The sequence below is a fragment of the Heterocephalus glaber genome, unplaced genomic scaffold, assembly GCF_053883595.1.
Source record: "Heterocephalus glaber isolate CG9 unplaced genomic scaffold, H.glaber_assembly_v1.0 deba00001454, whole genome shotgun sequence".
NCBI lineage: Eukaryota > Metazoa > Chordata > Mammalia > Rodentia > Bathyergidae > Heterocephalus > Heterocephalus glaber.
Genome location: NW_028258303.1, coordinates 8,718,427 through 8,741,621, shown reverse-complemented (window position 1 = coordinate 8,741,621; position 23,195 = coordinate 8,718,427). Strand labels below are relative to the sequence as shown.

General features: G+C 34.3%; 1 protein-coding gene across 8 annotated transcripts in view; it reads left to right on the top strand.

Moving 5' to 3' along the window:
* The window catches only part of Ccser1 (coiled-coil serine rich protein 1), a 1,339,591-nt gene that overhangs the window by 518,551 nt on the left and 797,845 nt on the right, over window positions 1–23,195 (top strand). The window lies entirely within an intron of this gene.

Here is a 23,195-nt window from a genome sequence, read left to right as displayed (position 1 = left end):
GAAAATATATGACAAACCCTCATCACTTATGCAAGGAAATTTTAAACACTTTAAAATATCTACCTTAGGCATCCAAGTATTTATGAAATTACCTTTTTATAAAACAATTGTTCTTTCAGATTCTGAGGCATCTCAGAACAGTGTAAAAATCTTTTTTACTTAGATGCACATTTTAAAAATTTGTATATATTTCATGCTAGAAAGCTGTTAAGTTGCTTTAGAAGATACTTAGCAGACATACTTCCAGGGTAAGAAAGGGAAAGCAAAACTAAGTAGTAGCATTTGAATTAAAACAGTCTCATGCATGTCTGACAGACTCTGGTAAAATAAAAAATTTACCTACCATTTAAAGATGGTAATTCTTTTTAATTTGTACTTAATTCTGTTTGTAAGGATTTGTGACATTGTAATCTTTGAAAGTGCTAAAGATGTGTGAGTCCCAACTTGAAGACTTTCAGTCTTTCAGCATTCAAAATAAAGCAGAAAACACAAATATGAATCTGGAGAAGAGGAGGCGAGATCCATCCTTTGAGGGTGACTGAATAAATTACCTTCAGTTCTGAATACACTTGGGCATTAAGTAGGTCAGTGATTAAGTTCTCAAAGTAAACGCTGATATATCAAGGGGATGGAAGCACCCTCTGTGTCAAAAACAATCCTTTGTACTACCAAACATACCTAGTTAAAAGGAGGAGAGTTATTTTAAATCAGATGATTAATATAGATAAAATTGAATTAAGATCTCTAATATTTATGTAAATATTATTCACTTAGCATTCAGGTAATTATTGCTATATGCCAGCAACAGGTTTTGGTGTTGAGACATCAAAAATAGTCATGCTACCCAGATTCTAAGAATGCCTTAGATTAGTTGCTCCAATTAGTAGATTCTGAGATTAAGATTCATGTTAAGTACTCCCAGGAGAAAGCAATTAAAGAGGGTCCAAAATAGGAACAGGAAGACAAAGAAGTTAAGCTGGGAAGAGATCTCAGTTGAAGTTCCAGGCATACCTTGATTCTGTAGGGAGCTCTGGAGGATAAATTATACCTCAGTGTTTTTTCTGGCTGTAGGCAATGAATAATGCTTTATAATTCTGCTGGCCAGGATGGGAGGTAGTGGAGAAATGGAAGTGTAAAACTGCTATCCAGGATGATTCAACAGCTCCTGAAGGTGAGGGGACTCTATCTAGTTCTCATGGTGATACTCTGAAGAATGGATTCTAAATTTGTAAGTTTTAGAATAGGGATAATCTTGGATAAGGCATGTCGAGAACTGCTGAAGTGTCATAACCTCGCTAGCATTTCACACACAAGCAGTCTATGATGGATGAGGCACCAGCAGTGATTCCTCTCAAAATTCATATTCTGGATTGGATGGTGAGCCTTAAAACACTGGTGTGATTAATGCCATACTATATTGACATTGAGCCCACAATACTCAGTGTGAGGGTTAGATAACTGTGTGGTAGAGATGGGGGATATAATCTTCCATTTTATGTTGAGCACATTGAAATACCTGAGGCAAGATACTTGTCCTGTGACCTGTTCAGAGTGGGGAGGATCACTTCAAATTCCGGCCATCTTAGAGATGCAGTGCTGTGAACTGGGTTAAACATCTTTCTTCTCAGCGTGTGCCTTATTCACACAGTCACCCTATCTGTGCAGCCACTCTTGTGTCTCTCAGCCGCTGTGCACACAGTAGTGATACTTGGCAGTATCAGAGCTAAGATGGGACAAATGGTTACATAGGGTATTGGTACCTAGATGGAGAGGTGCAGCTGTGCTGGAGCCCCGTTGACTCGCTGCTTTGTGGAAATCTTTCACAGCCTGAAATAGCATGGCTGTGCTATGCTTTCATGTTTCCTTATAATGCCTTATAAAGAAAAGATTCTTAGTGAACTCATAGTTGTGGTGTCTGAAATTCCAAACATCATGATGCTGGTTGCAGTGAGGGTGAGGGGACCCCTGCCTATATACATCTCATTGTGGCAGACGGTATCATAGAGGGAGCATATACAAGGAGAGATTATGTGACCAGGCAGGAAGCCAGAGAGCAGGGAGAGATGGTCTCTTTTTTGCTCACGCTCCTCCTGGGAACTAACTCTGAGTCTCACAGAAATACCTTGATCCCTTCAGGGGGTAGCAGCCAGATGACCTGACCAACACCCTGTGGATCTTACCTGTTAAAGATTCCAGTGTCTAACAACATTTTCACCTAATTCCCAGCCCATGAGCCTTCCAACACAAGTCTACCTTTTTTCATGTGAATATACCGAACCATAGGCAATTCTAATCTGACTTAGGAAGACCATTGCAAACTTCAGTTACTTTCCCATGTTGCACTATGACTGCAGCTTGAAGTGCTGTCACCCCATCACATTTAATGTATCAGTGCAACTAAATCAGCAAGTCCTGAAACAGAATGTGACATTTTAATGCACATTCTTTATTCTTCCTAAAGACATTCATCACTTTATTTGTGGAGAGAAATTCAACCAATATTATTTCAGAAAGATGGATGGAGTTTCAGAATGTCAGTCACAAGGTTAAGGAAGAAAGGGACTTGTGGGATGTGCTTAATTGTGCCCTGGACTCACTAAATCCTACTGTACTCCACAGTGGCCTCAAACTTCCTTTAAAATCAAATAACACTAAGGAAATGCTGACTATGTGGCAGTTACTGTTGTCAGAGAAGAGTCTTATAGGTATACATTTATTTATCATTTATTAAAACCTCATAAAATAAAAATTAAAACATTGAAATTATAATTTCTGTTTAATAGATATGAAAATGGAAATAGAAATAATTTTAAATATTCATTAACCCAAATTTATGTTTCCCTTTATTCTAATGCAGGTAAAAATTAGACTTGGTTTATTTAGATTGTGAAAAAAGGACAATGATTATAAAACTAAATTTTCATTTTGTCTAGGAAATAAAAATGTGTTAATAGAAAAAATCTCAGTGAAAAGACAATTTCATTCAAGTGGTGAAGATGTGAAAAATTGCAAATAAAATGAAAGCCTGGGATATGCTTGATGACCTTAGATAGATATCCTATTGATTGGTCATTTGACATAGAACTCCTGTGATGTGGTAGTGATAGGTTTTGTAACTTGGTTCTTGGGAAATTCTGCAACTAAGTAAAGTATAATCTGTACAGAATGCTCTAGCCCTCAGTTTCCTATATGGGGCTAAATTATTTTTAATTCTCTGATTTTTGTGATACTTTGAAAGTATGCTACCAATGACAAATTACCCCCAATCAGTTTCTTAAGTGTTTACTTCATGTCTTCCACAAAATACTAGCTACTATTCAGAGGAAAAGAGAAGAAAGTCAACATGGAGAAGAAAGGAGGGAGGTGGTGATGAAAATTCCTATCTCTCGTTCTGTAATTCAGTTTTATTAGAACAAGGGCACATGCAGGTTGAAAACTCCATGAATGATTCTCTCATAATGTTGAAAGGGCCATGGTGATTTACGAATTCATGTTTGTTTTAACAGTCAGAAGCAGGATAAGTGACCTGAAGGAGAGTCATGGCTTTGTGGTATACAAAGAATACTGGACTAAAACTCAGAAAACTAGCTACTAACCCCAATTTTGCTATGTCTTCCTTGTTGATTATAAAGTAATAACTTTGGAACACTTATGAATTAAGAACTTTGCTAACTACTTTGTATCTTAATAATCATCAATTCTAATAGAGTTTGAGACTGGACGTTTTAGAGACTTATTGAAATAAACAACTCATTTCTCTGTTGAAAAAAATCATATTTATGTTATGAGCGTCATCATTTGCCCTTACAGAGAGGAAACTATAGATTGAGTAGTCACTTGGCATTGACTAGGCCTCTGGTTTATTCACTCTTCAGTATGATGCTAACTTTCCCTGCCTAATTGAGAGAAAAGATCAATGGAAAGTTGCACAGAAAGTTTCAGTATATTTCTTTGGTGTTCTTACTAACTTTCTTTGCCAGTGGAAGATGTACTGCTATAGACAAAACTAGATTCAATAGCTTGTGTTTTTTGGAAGCTGTGGGGTAGAGTAGGGCATGGAAAATGGTTTCATGTTTCTTAGTTGTTTTTTCTCTCAAGAAAATTTCCAGAGCTGGGGGGGAACTATCAAAATCTTTTTTAAATTTTGCAGAGAATCAGAGTGCTTATTAAATGTGCCAACTCTGCCAAGTGCTTCCTTCAGTGTAAAAAGCTCCATTAACCAAGTATATTTGGCACCTTTTCACTGCATGATGTGTTTTGTGTGTTTTAATTTGTGAAGCCAGTTTAATACAACATTCTTAAAAAGCTGGCTACTATCCTCAATTTTGCATAAAAGAAAAGAAGTTTTGAATCATTTATTATCCCACCAAATCTGAATGTCAGTTTAGCAATAACTTGCATTTTTTATCAGTATTGCCTTCTTTTGTCTTCATAAGTCATCTACAAAGAAGGCCAGGATGGAAAAACACATTTTGTGTGTGTACGCTTCTCCAGATTTTCTTATTTTTCTATACTTTAGCAACCAATGAGGAACTAAATGATGAATAATTGAAAAAGAAATTAAAATGTTAAACTCAAGGACATAGTACTTTGAATAAAAGCCTAAGATAGATAGAATGTAGTAATTGATAAAGTATAAATGAAAGGTCTGGCATAAATGATGGATTTTGTGACAGACTAAAGATTATTTTAAATGCATGTACTACCATGTTGTATTATAGAAAATCAATGCATAAACCAAATCACTGATCTATAGCCCTTAGATCATAACATCTCACTTTATTGCGCATTTTAAATTTGTAGAATGGTATATAGAAGCCCTAGATTTTAAAGCTGAAATAGATTCTAAAAGTTTTGCTTATTATTTCACACTTTGGGCAAATACTACTACATTTTTTTGCTACATAGAGAGGTTTTGGTAAATGACCCACTGCATTTATCATAGTGGTCCCATAACATGATATCACCAAAGTGATGCCATAGTCATTTTATGTTCCCACAATGATGAAATTACCTAATGAGATATTTTTCCAAACTTGACCCTGTCCTTAAGTGACACTGACCATACTTGAAGTAGAAAATGTTAGATCTTGAATGGAGTAAGGAGTAGAACTAAGCCTCTGGTTTCTGTAAGAAGAATGTGTGAAGACAAAACTGTTGTGATTAGAGTCTTTAAGGTCATATGAGGTTTGTGTGGTCACATGATTTTTGTTAGCCCTTTAATCTCAGAAGCTAATGAATATCAGAAGGGAAAATTCTATTTTTAGTGAATTTGTTTAATTTCACTTACTGATGGCATTAAATCAAATATTTATATTTTGGTGCTCTAATAGTAACATTGATATTTTTGAAAGAATTCTTCTTTACATTGTAGTATATTTCCATCACATTTTATAAGTACATGCATTGTAACTATTGTTTTTTAAAAATTTTCTGAGATTCTAAGTTTTTCTGCTTTTATTTTTTAATAGTACATGTTTGCACTACACAATGATTATATTTCTTGTGGGGTGTTGAAACATCTATGTAACACATCGTAATTCTTTTTCTCACTCATTTTTTCTTCTCTCCCTCCTTCCATCTTTGATCTCCTTCAACATTTGAACAAAATTTATCTTGCTACTTCTGATTATATCTTATTTTGTTCTTCATTTATATTTTGATTATTTATATTTTGTTTTTCATATATATTTATTATTTTTGTTTTGTTTTTCATATATATATATGAGAGAGAGAGAAACCATGCAGTATTTAAGCTTGTGCACCTAATTCATTTTACTTAATGTTATGGTCTCAAGGTGGCCTTGTCAGTATATTTGTATAGCCATGTAAGATTATTTAGAAACATACATGGCAAAAGATCTAGGTAACTTAGTACAATAAATGAATTCCTCAATATGATTTAAATTTATTAAATTTCAAATTTTAAATAATCATTTAAACAAACAAAACTCTGTATTTCCTTGAAAATATATGCAATCCTATTAAAAATTAATAAGATACTTTTCCCAAATACAAATTGAATATGAAACTCCAAATTTTAATTTATATGCATTGAACATTAAAACTGGATTAGCATCATGCTGAATTTCTATTTTCATTTCATTCTAATTGAAAATAAATAATCCACCAATCAAGGTGAATAATGTCCAATAGATACATGCACCTGTGCTTTGTGGCTCAATTTGTTTACATTCACATTGACTGATTCGCACTTGCCAAGCTGTTCCACATTCAATAATTACTAAAACAATAACTGATTGTACTTACTGTGTGTATTTCAGTTTTAATGACAAGATGGATATTCTAATATGTTGGAATTTTTACTATAGTTAAATTAATGAGAAATTGCTAGTTTTTATAAAGCTGTGAAGACAAAGCCACTTGGGTCCTATTAAATAGAGTTTATCAAAATGAGGGCTTTCCAAAACACACATTTGGCTTTGGTTGTAATCTGATTGTCTAAATTCAGTTGTAAATGAATAATGATGGTAGTTTTTGTGATATGAACATGAAAAGCACAATAACCTGTTCTAAAGTTTTCTTTAAAGTCTTAAAAGACAGTCACATTAAAGTAATTTCACTATGACATGACATTAACTAAAACCTAGCTAATTCATTACACAATGTATGCCAGTGCTGTTTTCACTAGTTGTGCCTCATTTACCCATGACAGCCATAGACTAGAGTGGGAGATCCTGTTAGTGCCATTTTACAGAAGGGAAATTAGCTTGGAGCGAGGGAAAATTTGCCTGAAAGCTCATAGAACTGAGATTTGAATAAAATAGACTGATGCTCACCTTTAAAAAGAGGTATAAAGATAGTGTAGCAAATATATACACTGGAGTATTACTCACCCTTAAAAAGATAAAATCTCAAATGACAACATGTATGTTATAGGAGCTCATGAAGTGAAGTAACCTAGGCACAGAAAGACAAGTTACACCAGGATCTTATTAATGGAAGTTTAAAAAGTTGATCTTGTAGAAGGTGAGAATAGAATAGTGATTGCCAAGAGAGTGGAGGGGAGGTTGAATGGGGTAAGACTGATAAACAAACGCTGTTAGATAATAGGCATTCTGGTGTGCTGTTGCATAGGGTTACTACAAAAAGTGACATGGTACTGCATATTTCAAAAAGCTCGAAGAAAGGATATTTAATTGTTTCATTGTACAGAAATAATGTTTGAGGAGATGCACGTACTTTGGTGGTGATTATAGCTCAAAAAATGAGTAAGAATGTACTAGTTTAGGATTGCCTGGTGAAAGGAAATGGGGCAAGAGTTAAAGAGTTTTCTTGGATAAGAGACTTAGAACAAAGAGCTGCGAACCAAGGAATGCATTGAGAATTACAGCAGGTTCAATATGAATCTCATTTCTCAGAGTGAATCCAGAGAGAAAAACTGTTTGTTATATGGAAAACACACATCCCTTGACTGTACTATAGACACATTGAGCAACAATCTTTGCTGACATTCCCCCAAATGTGCATTCTAATAGTGTGTTAAATGATTCAGAATCCTATACAAGATTTCAGAGTTCAAGATGGGAAGTGTCCAGAAGTGAGATAATTAAAGACTAGATAGTAGTAATTCTTTTGAATTTTTCTCTGTTATTTTACATAACCATAAACAATAGTTTAAGATACATAATAAACATAACCATAGATTTAAAATACAGGAGTAAAATAAACAATCAAGCAGACAAAATATTTTGCATGTATCTTTATTTATACTCTAAGGAAATCCATAAGAAAAATTCAATTCTTGCCTGTGCTTTTATTTAAACATTACATTTTTCTTTTTCTTTCTTTCTTCTTTTTTTTTTTTTTCGGTACCCGGGATCAAACTTGGGTCCTTGTGCTTGCGCAGCAGGCGGCAAAACCACTGAGCTAAATCCCCGGCCCCATTACATTTTTCTTAATCATTCTATTCCATGTATTTGCTAGGTGTAAAAATTTTACTTCTATGGGGAACCTTTCAAAAGGTATAACCAAGATCAGCATTCATTCATTTAATATAATTATGTATTCTCAATCCTAGTGGCAAATAAAAATTACCCGAGGTACTTTTATACAAGAAGTAGAAATTGATTTACAGACACTTTTTCTTTTATCTATTATGTGAAAGCCTTTTAACCTGTACTCTGAGAAATATGTGTATATGAGATGTAGCACAAGTACACTATTCACAAGGAGCTGAAAATCTATAAAGGAAAGAGAAAATGCAACATTCTCTGAATGTAATAAAGTTAGAACATTACAAGAGCTCCTGAGAGCTGCAGATGAGGGTCAGGAGCTCAGATAACAGTAGTATTTCCTACTGTTGAAGACAAATGGAAAGTTTTCATGGAGGATTGCACATTTGAGCTTGGGTGTCAGTGACTGATGAGATTTTGATATTCAGCTTAGAAGAGAACGGCATTTCCAAATGCTCGAGTTTGAAAAATCATTGTGACTGAAACCAAATAAGTATGGTGAGACTAACAGAGGTTGAAAAGATTGTTCAGTATGACTGATAAATGTCTTGAGACAAATAAGAATGATAAGAATGAGAAGTGAAAGTTTTTCTGAGTTTGAAAGGCCTGAATGCCCAAGGAGTCTAAAGAGTATTGAATTCATTTGCTGTCCTATGTAGAACATTAAAATGCTTCATGGAAGGAGAGGCATGAGGAATCATGTTTCAGAAAGATCAATCTGATGTCAGGGTATAGGAAACATTAGAGAGGGAAGAGACTGAATGAAGGGACTTCTTAAGATATAATAGAACAGCCAGGGATGGTGGCACATGCCTGTAATCCCAGGACTTGGGAGGCTAAGGCAGGAGGGCTGCTGTGAGTTCAGGGCCAGCTTGGGCTACATAGTGAGTTCAAAGCCAGCCTGAACTACGTAGCAAGACCTTGTCATATATATATATATATACAGGCAAGGATTGTGATGATTTTAAGTCAGGTCTGTAGAGCAACTTAGAGATGGGTACTTAGAGAATGACAGGATTTGTAAAGAAAGCTCCATTTATAAACTGATCTTTTTCATGTATTTTATGATCTTTCCCTTTTAGAAAGATATTTATATTATTTGTCAGTTTCTGTGATATTAACAATCTTTCCATCACCAAATTCAGTCTACCATTTTGGTATAACTGAGCACAGATCTGGAAAGTGTTAACAGGAAAACTTCCCTTCTACTAACTTAGATCTAATGTTAGAAAACTGTGAATGAACTAAGGATAGGCAGATTAGAAGGGGGCAAGTTATTTACAGATGAGATCGTATTCAGTGGTGAATAACTCAATAAACAGCCAGAGGTAAAGTTTTTTATACTAATAGTTTTAAAGGGAAGCTAGTTTAGGCATTCAGTAGAAGGTTTTGTAACATGTTTTGATTTTTTTTTTTTCCAGTACTGATGATCGTACTCAGGAACATGCCCTTGAAAGGCAGGCATAGTGCCACTGAGCTAAATCTCAGGCCCTTCTATAGCACTTTTTGATGTTAATTATCAGCTGGAATCATACCTTCCTGTGCTGAGAATAGTCTTCTTTAAACAGGAAATTCCTCAGAGGGCTTCACTGGAAGCTCTATTTTGGTAATGCTCTACTTAAATTTAGAAGTTGTTTTGCTTGCTGACTGTCCAAAAGTTTTTAGTTTAAGGTGATTTTCATATTCTGGTGGATATTAGTCTTCCCAGGAAGAGATGTACAAAATACATTTAAGCAGCCCTGGAAAGACAGATCTTACATTTCAGTACATGTATCTGCTATAGTGTGAATGTTTCTGTACACTCAAAATCCACACTGAATTTTAATCTCCAGTATGTTATTATTAGGGGATAGGGGCTTTTGGAGGTTATTGGGTCTTGAAGATAGAGCCCTAATGAATGGAGTTAGTGAATTTATAAAAGATACCTCAATTTAGTCTCTTGCACCATGGAAGGATGCAACTAGCAGTTACTGGCTATGAGTCAGAAAATGGGTCTTCCCCAAACATAAAATCTGATTGTACCTTGATCTTGGACTCTACCTTCCAGGATTATGAGAAATGAATTTCTGTTTTTTATAAGCCACAAAGTGATTGCATTTTTTGGTAGAATCCCAAGTGGATGAAGATTAATGATACAGAAGAAATGTAATTCCCAACCTGTTAGATATCAAATGTGCCAAGTTTGTGGTCCCAAAGGAATGAAGTTGTTGTGAAGCAAAGGAAGAAGTTAAGAGAGTTTTATTGGAAATGAGGAGAGAAGAAAAGCTCCTGGATTTCCAGGAAGGGTCTTGAATGGGGTGGCAATTGAGGTCATTTGTCAGAGGTAATTTATACAGCAAAATCACAAGATGAGTACAACATGGGTCAAACTATCATCAACCTATAAGATTATAAGAATAACCATTTAGTGAATATTGATGCAATAGGGAAACAAGTCACATAGCAAAGGTACATGGAAAGCACATAGGCATTTTTGGGGAAGGAATGGGTCTAGATGCTCTGGTCACCCACTTGGGCTACTGATCCCTAGCTGGACTTACTGGACTGGATGGTGCTAATTATAATATAATCTCAAGTTACTTTTTATCCTGAGGGAAGCATGTCGGCCTGGCCATTGAATCTTCTTGAGGGCTGGTCTTCAGATGAGCCTCCAGTCACAACACTGATGTCTTTATTTTGTGCTGACTTTCTTGAGTGCCCAGTCCCTCTCTTAACTCTATATTGATTTCTATCTAAATAGCTGCCTGTAATATTACCACCTCAAAATTGCCTTTTCATATAGTGAACTGAATTATTTAAAAACTAAAAGAAACAAAAATAAAGTAAAAATGAACTGTATCCTTAATAATTATGCTTCATGTAGAAATAGGAAAGCTAACACTTTCACAAAGTGATGGGGATTCAGCTCTTAGAATGTAAGAGGTTTGAGTGAACACTGAATTTTTCTGGATAGCTTGAGGGAATATGGACAAAGACAAGTGCAAGAAATGAGATGAACTATACATTACTGTCCAAACCATTAGAGTAGTAGGACAGCAAAACAAAATTTAGACAATGAGTGTAAATTTGAAATAAATACTTTGTTTATACTGCTCATTCCTGTTCTTGACTTTTGTTGTAATAACTCGGTGAGGTTGGTTTGGTTATGTAGATGAACCACAGAATGTAGTGATTTATTTTTTTTCTGAGAAGATTTGTGAAGAATAATTTAAGTGAAGCCATTTTGGTTCCAGTTCAGTGGTGGCTATTTTCATTACCACATTCGTCATGTATAAAGCTTAGAGAAGAAGCAGGTGTTCTTGTTCTTCTTCAGTTCCCCAACCTCTGTACTTGCTACTGCCCTAAACACTCTGGAGTTGAAGTTCATGCCATCTAAACTGTAATACCTACTACCTGTGTTTGCTATGGTCTTCATCAGCACTGCAGCACACTCCTCTCATTATGCTTTTAAGATTGTAAATCTTTATATATTTTCAGTGTTTCCAGTGTTGCTCCTGAAATACTCCTTATTTACCCATAAAGGTTATCCTTGCCTCTCCCAGCACATTGAACTTTTATTCTTTCATAATCTTGCTCTCTCTCCCTTCTTGGCCAGTATATCCAAGGGCTGTCATGTCCTCCATGTAGCTTTACTGCAGTGTTAAATTGGAAAATGAAACTTAAATGGAACAAACATAATTAACAGTCATTTACTTCAAATATGTATCTTCTGCAGTCTTCCCTATCCCATTAAATTCTTACTTAATCTGTTTTCTTAGGCAAACATTTGTGAATTATTTTTTATTTCTCCATTTTTTATTGAAGTTCTTATCTAAACCATTAGAAAATTATATCATTTTTCCTTTAAAACTATATGCAGTATTCAACCAATTTTCACAACCCCCATTGCCAAAATCCTTTCCCAAATACAAATCATCTCTCAACATAACCTTTGTAGAGGTCTTTTAGCTTCTGTACTTGCTTTCTTTTGTAGTCTCCTTTTCACCTTGTATCTGCTATACTTTATTCATTATAAATAAGTTACTCTATCCAGTCTACAGTCAAAAGAAGGGGGTTACACAGGAGTGCAGATACGAGGAGACAGAGAATGCTGGGGAACATCCTGAAAGCTACCTATCCCAGGCAACATGGCTAAGTTTAATTACCAGTTTGGTTTTCAAAATTTAAAGCTAGACACTCAATAGCTCTTTGTAGAAGACACAGAGCTTATCTACATTACAATTTTAATAGCTGCCAATATTATCCTGTCTACTAATACTTGAAAAGCCCAAGAATGGAGAGATACTTTACTTCTTTAATAATACATCAGTCGAAACTGCTAATAAACTTCATTGTGTAGTTTAAAGTCAAACAGTCTGAATGCAAAATCTTCTAAACTGTAGACAACCTTCTAGGTTAAACCATCTTATGATCTAAAGCCTGAAGCTCTTGGTCAGATGTTAGGAGTAAGAAACCCACAATGCAGCTGTTGAGTGGAACATGTGTTTTCTGCATGTGATCCTGCTAGCAAAGAAAGAGGAATGGTCTGAACCAAGCATACTGAGTTCATCTATCCCAAATTCATCAGCTGGATAAGTGGTTCTTTGTTTGCTAGGGAGAAAGGTGAGAGTGTAACATTAGTAGAGCTCTTTTTGTGTGGAAGGAGACATCCAGAATGAAAAGTATATGTTCCCACCAAACTTCAGAATTTCTAAATATTTTCTTTGCTTTGTAATACAGTATTATGGTGTTCTCTTATATATGTTAAAAATGTAATCACATATATCAGTCTTTGAATTTGTGATTTATTTAGGTTTAGAAAAGTTTTACCCATTCTATGATCATTGACAAGTAATATTTACTTATATTATCTTCTACTGCTTTTTATGTGTTATTTTTATATTTAGTGCTTTAATCCATTTAGTTTGTTAATGTAATTTAAAGGTTCCAGATTTTCTCCTAATATGTAACCAATTTGTAGATCAGTCCTTATTAAGAAACCAGATGTATTTCTTTTTGTCATTTGAAGATAAATTTGGAAATTTAAATTTGGAACTCTCCACTTTCTTTGAGTACTAGTAAACACTCAGAGTAGTAGGTTTGAACAAAAATTGATAATACATGTGCAGGTACACAGTTATGTGAGTAGTCTTTAACAGATACTTTATAATTTCACAAATATATTAGAAATAATCACTCATGTTTTAAGGAAGGTATCATAGCATTAATTATATATAGACAATAAAAATTTACAAATATGTACAATAAAGAGTTTGACAAGAAGAAAGATATGTTTCTATGATGGAATTTTATGTACTCATCATAATACAGTGGTACCTCTGTTCATGAACTTAACTCATTCTATGATCTCGGGAAGATAGCCATGGTCCTGTTCTTCACCCAGTGCAGAGTTTGTAGAGAGAAGCAATATTTTGGAGAATGCTTCTATTCACAAACTCAGATTGTTCCCAAGCAGAAGCATTCGTGAACCAAGATATTACTATATAGGAGCTAAATTTAGGAGATAAATAAATACATATACAAAAGAAGACTGAAAAAAATACACAGATATTTTATCTGTGATATCTTTAGATAGCTGGATCTTTCTCTCCTTTCATTCATTCTTTCTTTCCCACCTATTTTATTTATCCCTTTATCTAGTTAGTACTTTTCAGACATGCTGGCTTGTCCTGATGCATTTAAGATACTTAGAGTCAGGGAATGTTTGTATTGAAAACATCTCTGGTTTGTTGTAGGTTCTCAGCACTGTTTGTTTTATGTTGTCAATAAAATTAGACCATATTTTAGACTTACTGGAAGCAGCTGAATATACCAAAATATTCAATAACATAAACACACAGAGGAATAGTCCACATCATGGACCAGGTATAAAGAGGTCCAACACCAATTAATTTAAATTCAGCCACAGAGATTAGGAGTCAAAGACAGTACTTCTCACTCTGGAAAAATTATGAGTTAAAATAGGAAGTCAGTCTCAAAGTATCTATACGGAAACATGGAGAAAGATGTACACAATTTAAGGTTCAAATATAATAAAGTCTTAATATTTTGATATATGGATAGAAATTGCAGTTTACTAACAGTGAAGCAAACAAAAAGCAAGATACAATTTTAAAAACTTAGTCATTGTTGAGAAAACTAATATCACCACCAACAAAAAAAGCTTATTTTAAAACATTATTACTGATAAGATTTGACTTTTTCCCATCTCAATTATGTTGTGTGTCTGGCATCAGGTAATTACATTTTTGGTAGTTTTTTTTTTTTCAATGACTGAGCTAATATGAATTTTGTCACTATGGTGATACTCTAACGCTATCCAAAGGAGACAGTTCTCTGTTTCTCAATGATTTGTATTTCTTTATAACTTTACTTCAGGTTCAGGTAAGCATCCTTTGAGAGTATCTAATTTTTTCTTTATTAACTTTATATTAAACAAAGAATTTTCTTCTATGTAATGTGGTTTCTGAATGGTTCTCTTTACTGAAAGGAAGGTATTCAAATAGGTTGCCATCCTGAGTCTTTGTGTCAAGTTTAATTTTCATTACTAGTCAGTAGCTTGACCAATGTCTGATAAAGTACGTTTCTTATTCATTTAGCTATTTTGAGTCATCCTCATAGAACCTACTCAGTCTCAGGTAAATTGGTGTAATCTAATTTCTGAACTTTCCAAATTAAGTACCAGTTTCTGATTTTTCCTGTGAGAACTACTCTGAACCAGTAAGCCAGCTTACTTCCTTGGTATAGCCCAGAGAATTCTTTTATCCTGGCATTTAGTCACAGCTTTGATTTAGTCATAGAACAACACAGAAAAAGATGAGTAAAATTGTATCACATGATTAGGGTAGAGTTAAGAGTAAAGCTGACTCCACAGCGAGACAGTTGACTGTTGGGATATCGTATCACTCCACTCTCTTGGATTATTGATAAGCAGAAAGTGAATTTGAAAAGTGGTTTCACTTTTTCTCTTTTTTTAGGAGGATGATGTTTAAATAAAACTTTTGTTTACCCTGTGGAACTACACCAAATGCCTTTCCAGGTAGAAAATTCATAGTAGGAGGCTGGGAGAATATTTATTCTTAAGACACGTGGGTGTGTAAACTGATAGGATCTCTATGCAGGACAATTTGGTAGCATTAAACTTACAAACAAAATTTACCTTTTACTCTAGTAATTACAAGTCCCCAAATCTGTCCCATAGATAAATGTGCCTATATTATAAGATTATTCATTGCAGCTATGTTCATAACAGTGCAAATGGGAATGTAATTTTACAGTGTTCATCATCAATAATAACACCACGGATTATTATCTAGCAGTGATATACTGTAATGTGGGTATATTTTCCGTATTATTGTAGAACTATGATAATGCATACTTAAATTAAGGTTAACATATTTAAGTGACAATTTAGTTATTAGACCTAGAGAATCATTATAAAATGTCCCTTAATGATTGAAAAATTAAAAATTTCAATTACACTCAAATCTGTTTATGTACTCAAAGAACTTTAGCCCAAGTGATCATGTTTTACTTCAAGAAATCCTTTTAAAAAAACTTTAATCCCATAAGACAGATCCATTAATAATGCTTTCAGGGGAGATGTAATTAATGGATCTGTTCTATGGAATTATGGCATTCAGAAAATATTACAATGCAAAACTCACTGTACCAAGAACCTTAAAGAGTACCCAAACAAATAGATCATTTAATATGGTTGGGACTTTCCTTCAGCATTTCCATATGGAACATGAAAGCATTCAAAGCATTTTGACATCACCTTTTCAGAAAGATCTTCACAGAAGATAAAACATTCTTGGTGGTAGAGGTTATGCTTCCCAATAAAATTATTTGTCAAAATTCATTTTTAAGAAAGTTATGAGCCCTGTTAAAAGCTTAAAACCTGATATATAATGACTGTCATGTATTATAACCCTAAACCATGTGTAACCTGGTTATATTAGTAATGAAGAATTTTTTAAACAAACTTAATTTTAGGATAATTTTAGATTTACAGAACAGTTGCAGTGTTAGTATAGACAATTCATTTCTGTTCCTTCCTGAGTCTCCCCTATTGTTATCGTTCCTCAGCACGGTACATTGCATAAGAAACCGATAATTGTACATCACCATTAACTAAACTGGACATATTTCACCTAGTTTTATTGATGTCCTTTTTTTCATTTGAAAGATTCCTTCCAAGATACGACATTATAACTAGGTACCATGTCTTCTTCGCCAGATGGTCTGTAGACATTTCTCAGACTTTCCTTTTCTTGATGACCTTGACAATATTGCCAAGCATTGAGTATTTTGCCAGGATATCTCTCAACTTGAGTGTGATATTTTTCTCATGATTTGACTGTATCTTCCAGTTTTGGAAATGATACAGCTACAAAGTATCCCTCTCCTCATTTTATCAGTGGTGCATGCTCTTTACATGATGCTATCCTATATTACTTGGCTAAAATAGGTTTTGCCAGATCCCCCCCCACCCCCCACTTTCCATCCGTTTGCCTTGGGAAGGGGTCATTGAGAGCACTAAAAGGTTTGGGAATGACCCATTAAAGTTCCCCTCTTAGAGTCAGAAAGTATCTACATAAACCATTTGAAAATTTCTATAAGAAAATTTGTCTCTTCTTCCCAATTATGTATTTTCTGTGGATTCCTAGTTTTTTAAAGTACTTTGAGATATACCCCAATACTATTTATTTTTTGTCATATTATTTGAATTTTGGCATTTGGAAGCAGTTTCATGATGGCTCATTTTTCTCTTTGGCATACTCTCATCCTTCTCTTTTTGAGCACATCCTTACTTACCAGCATATGTGGTTCCAGAATCCTCTGGTACATTCTCTGCTCATCCCTGACAGGAATAGACCATTTTTCCAATGAGCCCTTTTTCATTTGTTACAAGAAATCAAGATTTAAAACTCAAGAATATTTTACTGAATAAAATTAGCACATTTTTCCCAGAATCAGAGACAAAATTATAACATAGCTTATACAATAAAATATTTCTAACATTTGTAAACTTCTCTCATTTTAATGGATTAAAATGTAACTTCCTTATTTATGAATTGCTTACAAATATTGAAAATTGAATTTAATTTAAAATTTTATGTTATTCTACAAATACCTGATTTTGAAATTTCATACAAGGAACATCAATATCAAGATCGTTCTTAAATGAACCAGTAATTCTTTTTTTAATGTAAAAAAGCCAGAATATTATTTTCTAAATGCTATTAAAATGGAGTATGCATTTGCATTTATCAATAATAAATATGAAAGCAAAATTTAAGTGAATATGTGGTGCTCAAAATATCAACATTCATTTCTGGTTCACTAGCTGTTTACAGTGTGTCTTGCCTTTGCCTTTCAATTTCTCAGGATAATGCCAAAGACCTCAGCTAGTCCACTTTGCCTGCTGTCAGCTAAGCAGGGTCATTTGCACATGATTATATTCCTATTTCTTGTTTTTAGTGTGTTTTTTGAGACAGCATATCTCTTTGTAGTTAAAGCTGGACTGTAACTCATGGCTAGGCCCAGGCTGACCTTGAACTCACAGTGAGCCGCCTGCCCTCTGCCTTCCCAGTTTTGAGCTTATGTCCATCTCAGATTTCTAACCAGAGATTTAAAAAGCTACTTTTTATAAAATATGGTGTGTCATTTTCCTGAACTGTTGCCTGAAATTCAACTTGGGAGGAAAAAAAACCCAAACGGCTATTATTATTTTTCTTTCACTCTCATTACTTAGTTGTGGGAAGAGCAATGATTATAATTTCCAAGGCTTCTGATTCATTTTTTTTTTAAACAAGCTTAACTCATATACATTTTCCTCATCAACAATGATATTATGTAGAATTCTGACTTCAGTATTGGTAGAGTAGATGCTATATTGGCAGTCAGAGTTCATAAAATGATACTTCAGTATGTGGACTTCAGTGAGATCATTTATCTGCTTTTTCCAACTTCCTGATAAATCATCCCCTAATTCTTCTTACATGTATTGATGACATCTGGTAGGATCTAGAAGTTCTGGTCAGCCACCTGTCATTGTTCTTCTAATATTACATAACTGTAATTTAAGCCTGTTGATTCCTCCTTTTATTTAGCATGGCGGCTCTTAAAATGCTAAAATGGCAATCTCTGTGGTTGTCATATTTTATTCTGCTTAGAAATTTGAAAATGAAAATAATATTCCCTGCCTATCTCTTTTAATATTGTTTATAGTAGCCCTTTCTGTTTCTTCTTGTTTCCTCTTTCCTCAAGGTCAGAGATAAATCAACAAGTCAATATTCCTCTTGTTGTTCCTTCTACTTCCCACCTAAAACTTTGTCTTCTGCTGAATGTCTGGCAGAAATCGCTCACTTATATGAGAGTTTTTCAATACTTTAGGAGTTTCTTCCCTCCATTGACATACCCATGAATGAATAATATATCCTTTTTTCATTTGGTTTTGTTTTTCTCTACTGGGGATTGAACCCGGAACCTTCATGCTGTGCTACATTCCCAGCCGTTATTTCTTTTAATTTTTATTTTGAGGTAGCATCTTGCTAAGTCACCTAATTTCCCAGCCTGGATTCAGACTATCAACCCTTCTATCTCAGCCTCAAGTGCCATAATTTTTATTTATTGTAGTTAAATATGGCTAAGATTCTAGTAAATATTAAACTCCCATATAATATGAGAGGTTAAAGGAAATATCTGAAGTTACTTACTAAAAAACAAATCTGTGAAAATCTGGTGCTGCTAGAAAGTATAAATTATTAAGATTGATATTATTTAATTTTCATTGTACATCAAGAAATTGTAAAGCCTATTTCAGATAGGCCCTTAACTTTGCATTTGTTTGTCTATGATGTGCTGAAGTAAAACGTTAGTAGAAATAAGTAACAGAAAATCTTTGTGAACTTGAAGTAGGCCAAAGTTTCTTAAACACCAAATCTATAAACCGTAGAAAGCAAAGTAAGCACAAAGAGAATGGAAAACTGAGGCTCTTTTGAACATACTGTTAAAAATGTGAACGGGTGGGCCAGGGATTTAGCTAGTTGGTTCTGCCGCCTGCCTCACAAGCACAAGGTCCCAAGTTCAATCTCTGGTACCAAAAATATATTAAAAAAAAAGGGTAAGACACAAACTGGGAAAAATATTTGTAATAAACATATATTCCAAAACATTTGTATCCAAAACCAAAGGATTATATTATTGGAATAGCCCAGTGTTAAAGAAAAATAGGGAAAATATTTGAGTATACACCTTACAAAGCAAAATATATTAATGACTGAGAGGCTCATGAAATGATGCTCCACGTCATTAGCCATGGAAATGAAAGATAAAACAACAATGAGCAGATACAACACACCCATACAATGCCAAAAAAAGAAAGAAAAAAAACACAAAGAATAAAAAAGCCTATAATACAATGCAAATAGAAATATAAACTATTACAAACCTTTTAGAAAACAGTTGTCAGTTTCTTATAAGTTTAACATAATATTGAATATACGTGTATCACAAAACCCAGCAATTTCAAATGTTATGTATTCACCTAGAAAATAAAGATACTTATCCACAAAAATGCGCAGATATTCAGTAAGGCATTATTCATAATAACCCCAAAGTGGAAGCTGCACAAATGCCATTCACAGGTAATTAGATATACAAATTGGGGCCCACTGTGAAATAATATGGAACATGGGAAAAACACAGACTACTGAAATATGTAGAAACATAAGATAATGAATTTCAAAATTATTTTTCTGAGTGAAAGAAGCCAAACTCAAAAGAACCCCTATGTAGATTTTCACTTGAAATTTGCCACATGAAATTTTAGAGAAGAAAAAAATATATAGCAATAGAAAGATTCCCTGTATTTCCTGAGGTCAGGAATAGAGGAGACTATTTGTGGGGGAACAAAAATAATCTGTATCCTTATTTTCATGGTGGTTGTACATGCAGATATATTGCACAACACTCTTCTAACTATACATTTTCAAAAGTTGCATTATATTATAGATATGTTATACATATATCAATAAAATTGCCCAGACATTTACAGCCAAAGGATGAGATTATTGTGTGCTAGTAAGCTTTCAGTTACTATGAGAAAATATTTGAGACTGTCCACTTAAAAGAAGAAACTTTATTTTGGCTCACAGATTTGGAAGCTTGAGTCCATGTGCAGTAAGTGTGGTAACTGCACACATCATGGCAGCAGAGAAGTGAAGAAGAGAAAGAGGAAGGCCCAAGGTCCCAATAACCCCTTCAAGGGCACAGGCAGTTTGACTGGAAGACTTCTGACTAGGCACTACCTCTTAGAGGTTCTAGAACCTCCCAGCTCTGGACCAAGCCTTTCACGCATGGCCTTTTGAGTGACAGTCAGCGAAACTATAGTCTAGAGAAATTGTAGGATAAAACAGGGACAACTCCTTGAGACCAGATGTTAAGTAAAATGCATCAGACACACAAGCTTAAATATCACATGATTTCTCTTATATGAAAAACACAAAGTAAAAATAATTTAAAGGTAAAAAAGATAATCTGAAGCAGAGATTTGCAAATGGGATGAGGACCAAGAGATGGAGGGAGGGGGGAGAAAGGGGAGGGAAGCAAAAGTAAAAGAAGAAAGATGTATATGTACAAATAGCAATGCCCCACAATGAATCTAATTTTGCTACTGCAAGCATAAATGAATAAAAAATTCTGTAAATAAAATAGCAACAACAAATCAGTGAATAGTTTTTCCAAAACAAATAGAAATAATTCTGGAGCATAAGCATCAAAAGATGGGTAATATTCACCAAAATATCTCTGAAATGGTCAAAAATACCTGTCTAAATTATATTTCTGAATGTAAAGAGCATAGCTAACATTATAGTCAATATGGAGAAAAATACGAGTTTGCAAACTACATGAAATAGAAAGGGAGAAGTCTACTAAGTTTGGGTGAAATAATATTTTATGCATTGGAAAAATGTTAGGTTTGTATTATTTATCCGCTTTAGTAATGGAAAGAAGCAGGTTGTCTGTTAGACTTACAATCAAAGGTTCAGGATAAGGACCCTTGCTAGAATTCAGATTAACTTCTGGTAACAAATCAAGAACATCTAGTGCAATCTCCGATGGGTAACAAAGCCCCAGTGTGTTACATGAGAACTGAGGAGATTCATTCTGTTGAATATTTGTTTCTTTTATGTAGTACATCTTTTATTTTCCCTTGGGATTTACTTTCATATTATTGTGAACCAAACATTTTCAAAACTTATGAAATGTAACAAAAGCAGATGAAAAAATAATTCAAAGAAAACATTTTGCGAATAAAATGTAAACAAACATAATGAGATTTTAAAAATCTAATAAGTAACTTATGAAGTAGTACATCAATTTATATCTTGATAGATAATTGCATCAGTATTAATATTTTTGAAAAAAAGAGCATATTAATTAAAATGTGAATTATGGCTAAGACTTACCTCCAAAAGGCTTGCCATAATTTTATCTAAAAAGACAAACATCCTCGAATGACACCTAAATTATAGATCACTGAAAAGCAAATGGGAAAACAATAAGATAAAAATGAAGATCCTTTTATTTGATTTTTTTGTTATGTTTTTCTGAAGTTGATAATTAAGTGCAGTTTATCAGATGTTGTCATGGGAGATTGATTTTTTTTTTAAAGCATTCACCACAAGATCTTCTAAGAGCAGTAGTTAAAGTGTCACACTATAAGATGAATTTAAAAGTTAAAGCCAAAACAAAGTTTTCTCTAAGAATGATATTCAAGGGATTAATATTATGGAAGGAAAAGCTTGGAGTCTACTTTCTAGAGTCCTTAGAATTATACACATTTATTTCTTGGAAGTCCTGGGAGATGCTAACCCTTAAAAATGTTTGCTAAGAATCTTGGTTTAGAGTTGATCATCTTGTGGGAGTTCAAAAGCTTTTATCTGCAAAAATATGATCCAGACTCTAAAATTTTCACAACTGAATGTCACTGCTGTCTGAATGTGATTTTAAAGAACATTGTGCTTTAATAAACTGTGTCTGCTTTCAATCCTATAGGTAAATGTCTGGTAGTTCAGCTTTATACAAATTGTCTTCTGTCAGTTGCCTAAATTCTCCTGAGAAATCTCACACTGAGAAGAGCACTTTGAGAGTCTTGTTTTCCATTACATTTTATATTTCTGCAAAAACTTGCCCTTCTTTCTTATGTTAGGATAATGCAGTAAATTAGGAAGAAAAGCTTCTTTTCTGTGCTGTGTCATATAATCATAGAGTAAGAGTAGGTGATTCATATAATTTTCACATTTGGATGAAATAAGTGGCCTAGAATCTCTGGATGAATTCATAAATGAAGGAGAATAACCAACTCACCTAAATTACACGGTGCATATGTTTTCCTGCTTCCATTTGTAGATTACAAACATTATTCACTTTTTACCTAAAGTCCTCCTTTAAGCATTCAAACTTAATATGCAGACTTATAGCAATTTCTAAAATAAATTTGGCACGTATTATATGAAAACTATAGTAGAGCAGAGGTCTGATCGGGAGGAGGGCAGAGCGCTGCGGAAACTTTCTCCCCAGACAGTTCTCCCTCCCCCTCCCTCTCCCCTCTTGCCCTCCATTGTCCTTGCCTCCTAGGCCTCTCATACCGATGCTTCCTAGGCCTCTCATACCGATACCGTGGGGTGAGGTGAGAACAGGCCCAGGGAGGGTGACCACACAGAGGAGCCGCAGTCTCTAGCAAGATGATGGAAGTCCTGACAACAACTGACTCCCAGAAACTGCTACGCCAGCTGAATACCTTGTTGGAACAGGAGGCTAGATGTCAGCCAAAGGTCTGCAGTTTAAGACTAATTGAATCTGCACATGATAATGGCCTTAGAATGACTGCAAGACTGTGGGACTTTGAAGTGAAAGATCTTAGTCTAACTCAGTTCTTTGACTTTGATTCGGAGACGTTTTTTCTAGCTGTGAATTTACTGGACAGATTCCTGTCTAAAATAAGGTACAGCCCAAGCACCTTGGGTGTGTTGGACTGAGTTGCTTTTATTTGGCTGCAAAATCAATAGAAGAGGAAGGAAATGTCCCATTGGCAACTGACTTGATCTGAATAAGTCAGCATCGGTTCACAGTTTCAGATGTGATGCGAATGGAAAAGACTGTATTAGAGAAGGTGTGTTAGTCAAAGCTACCGCTGCCTTTCAATTT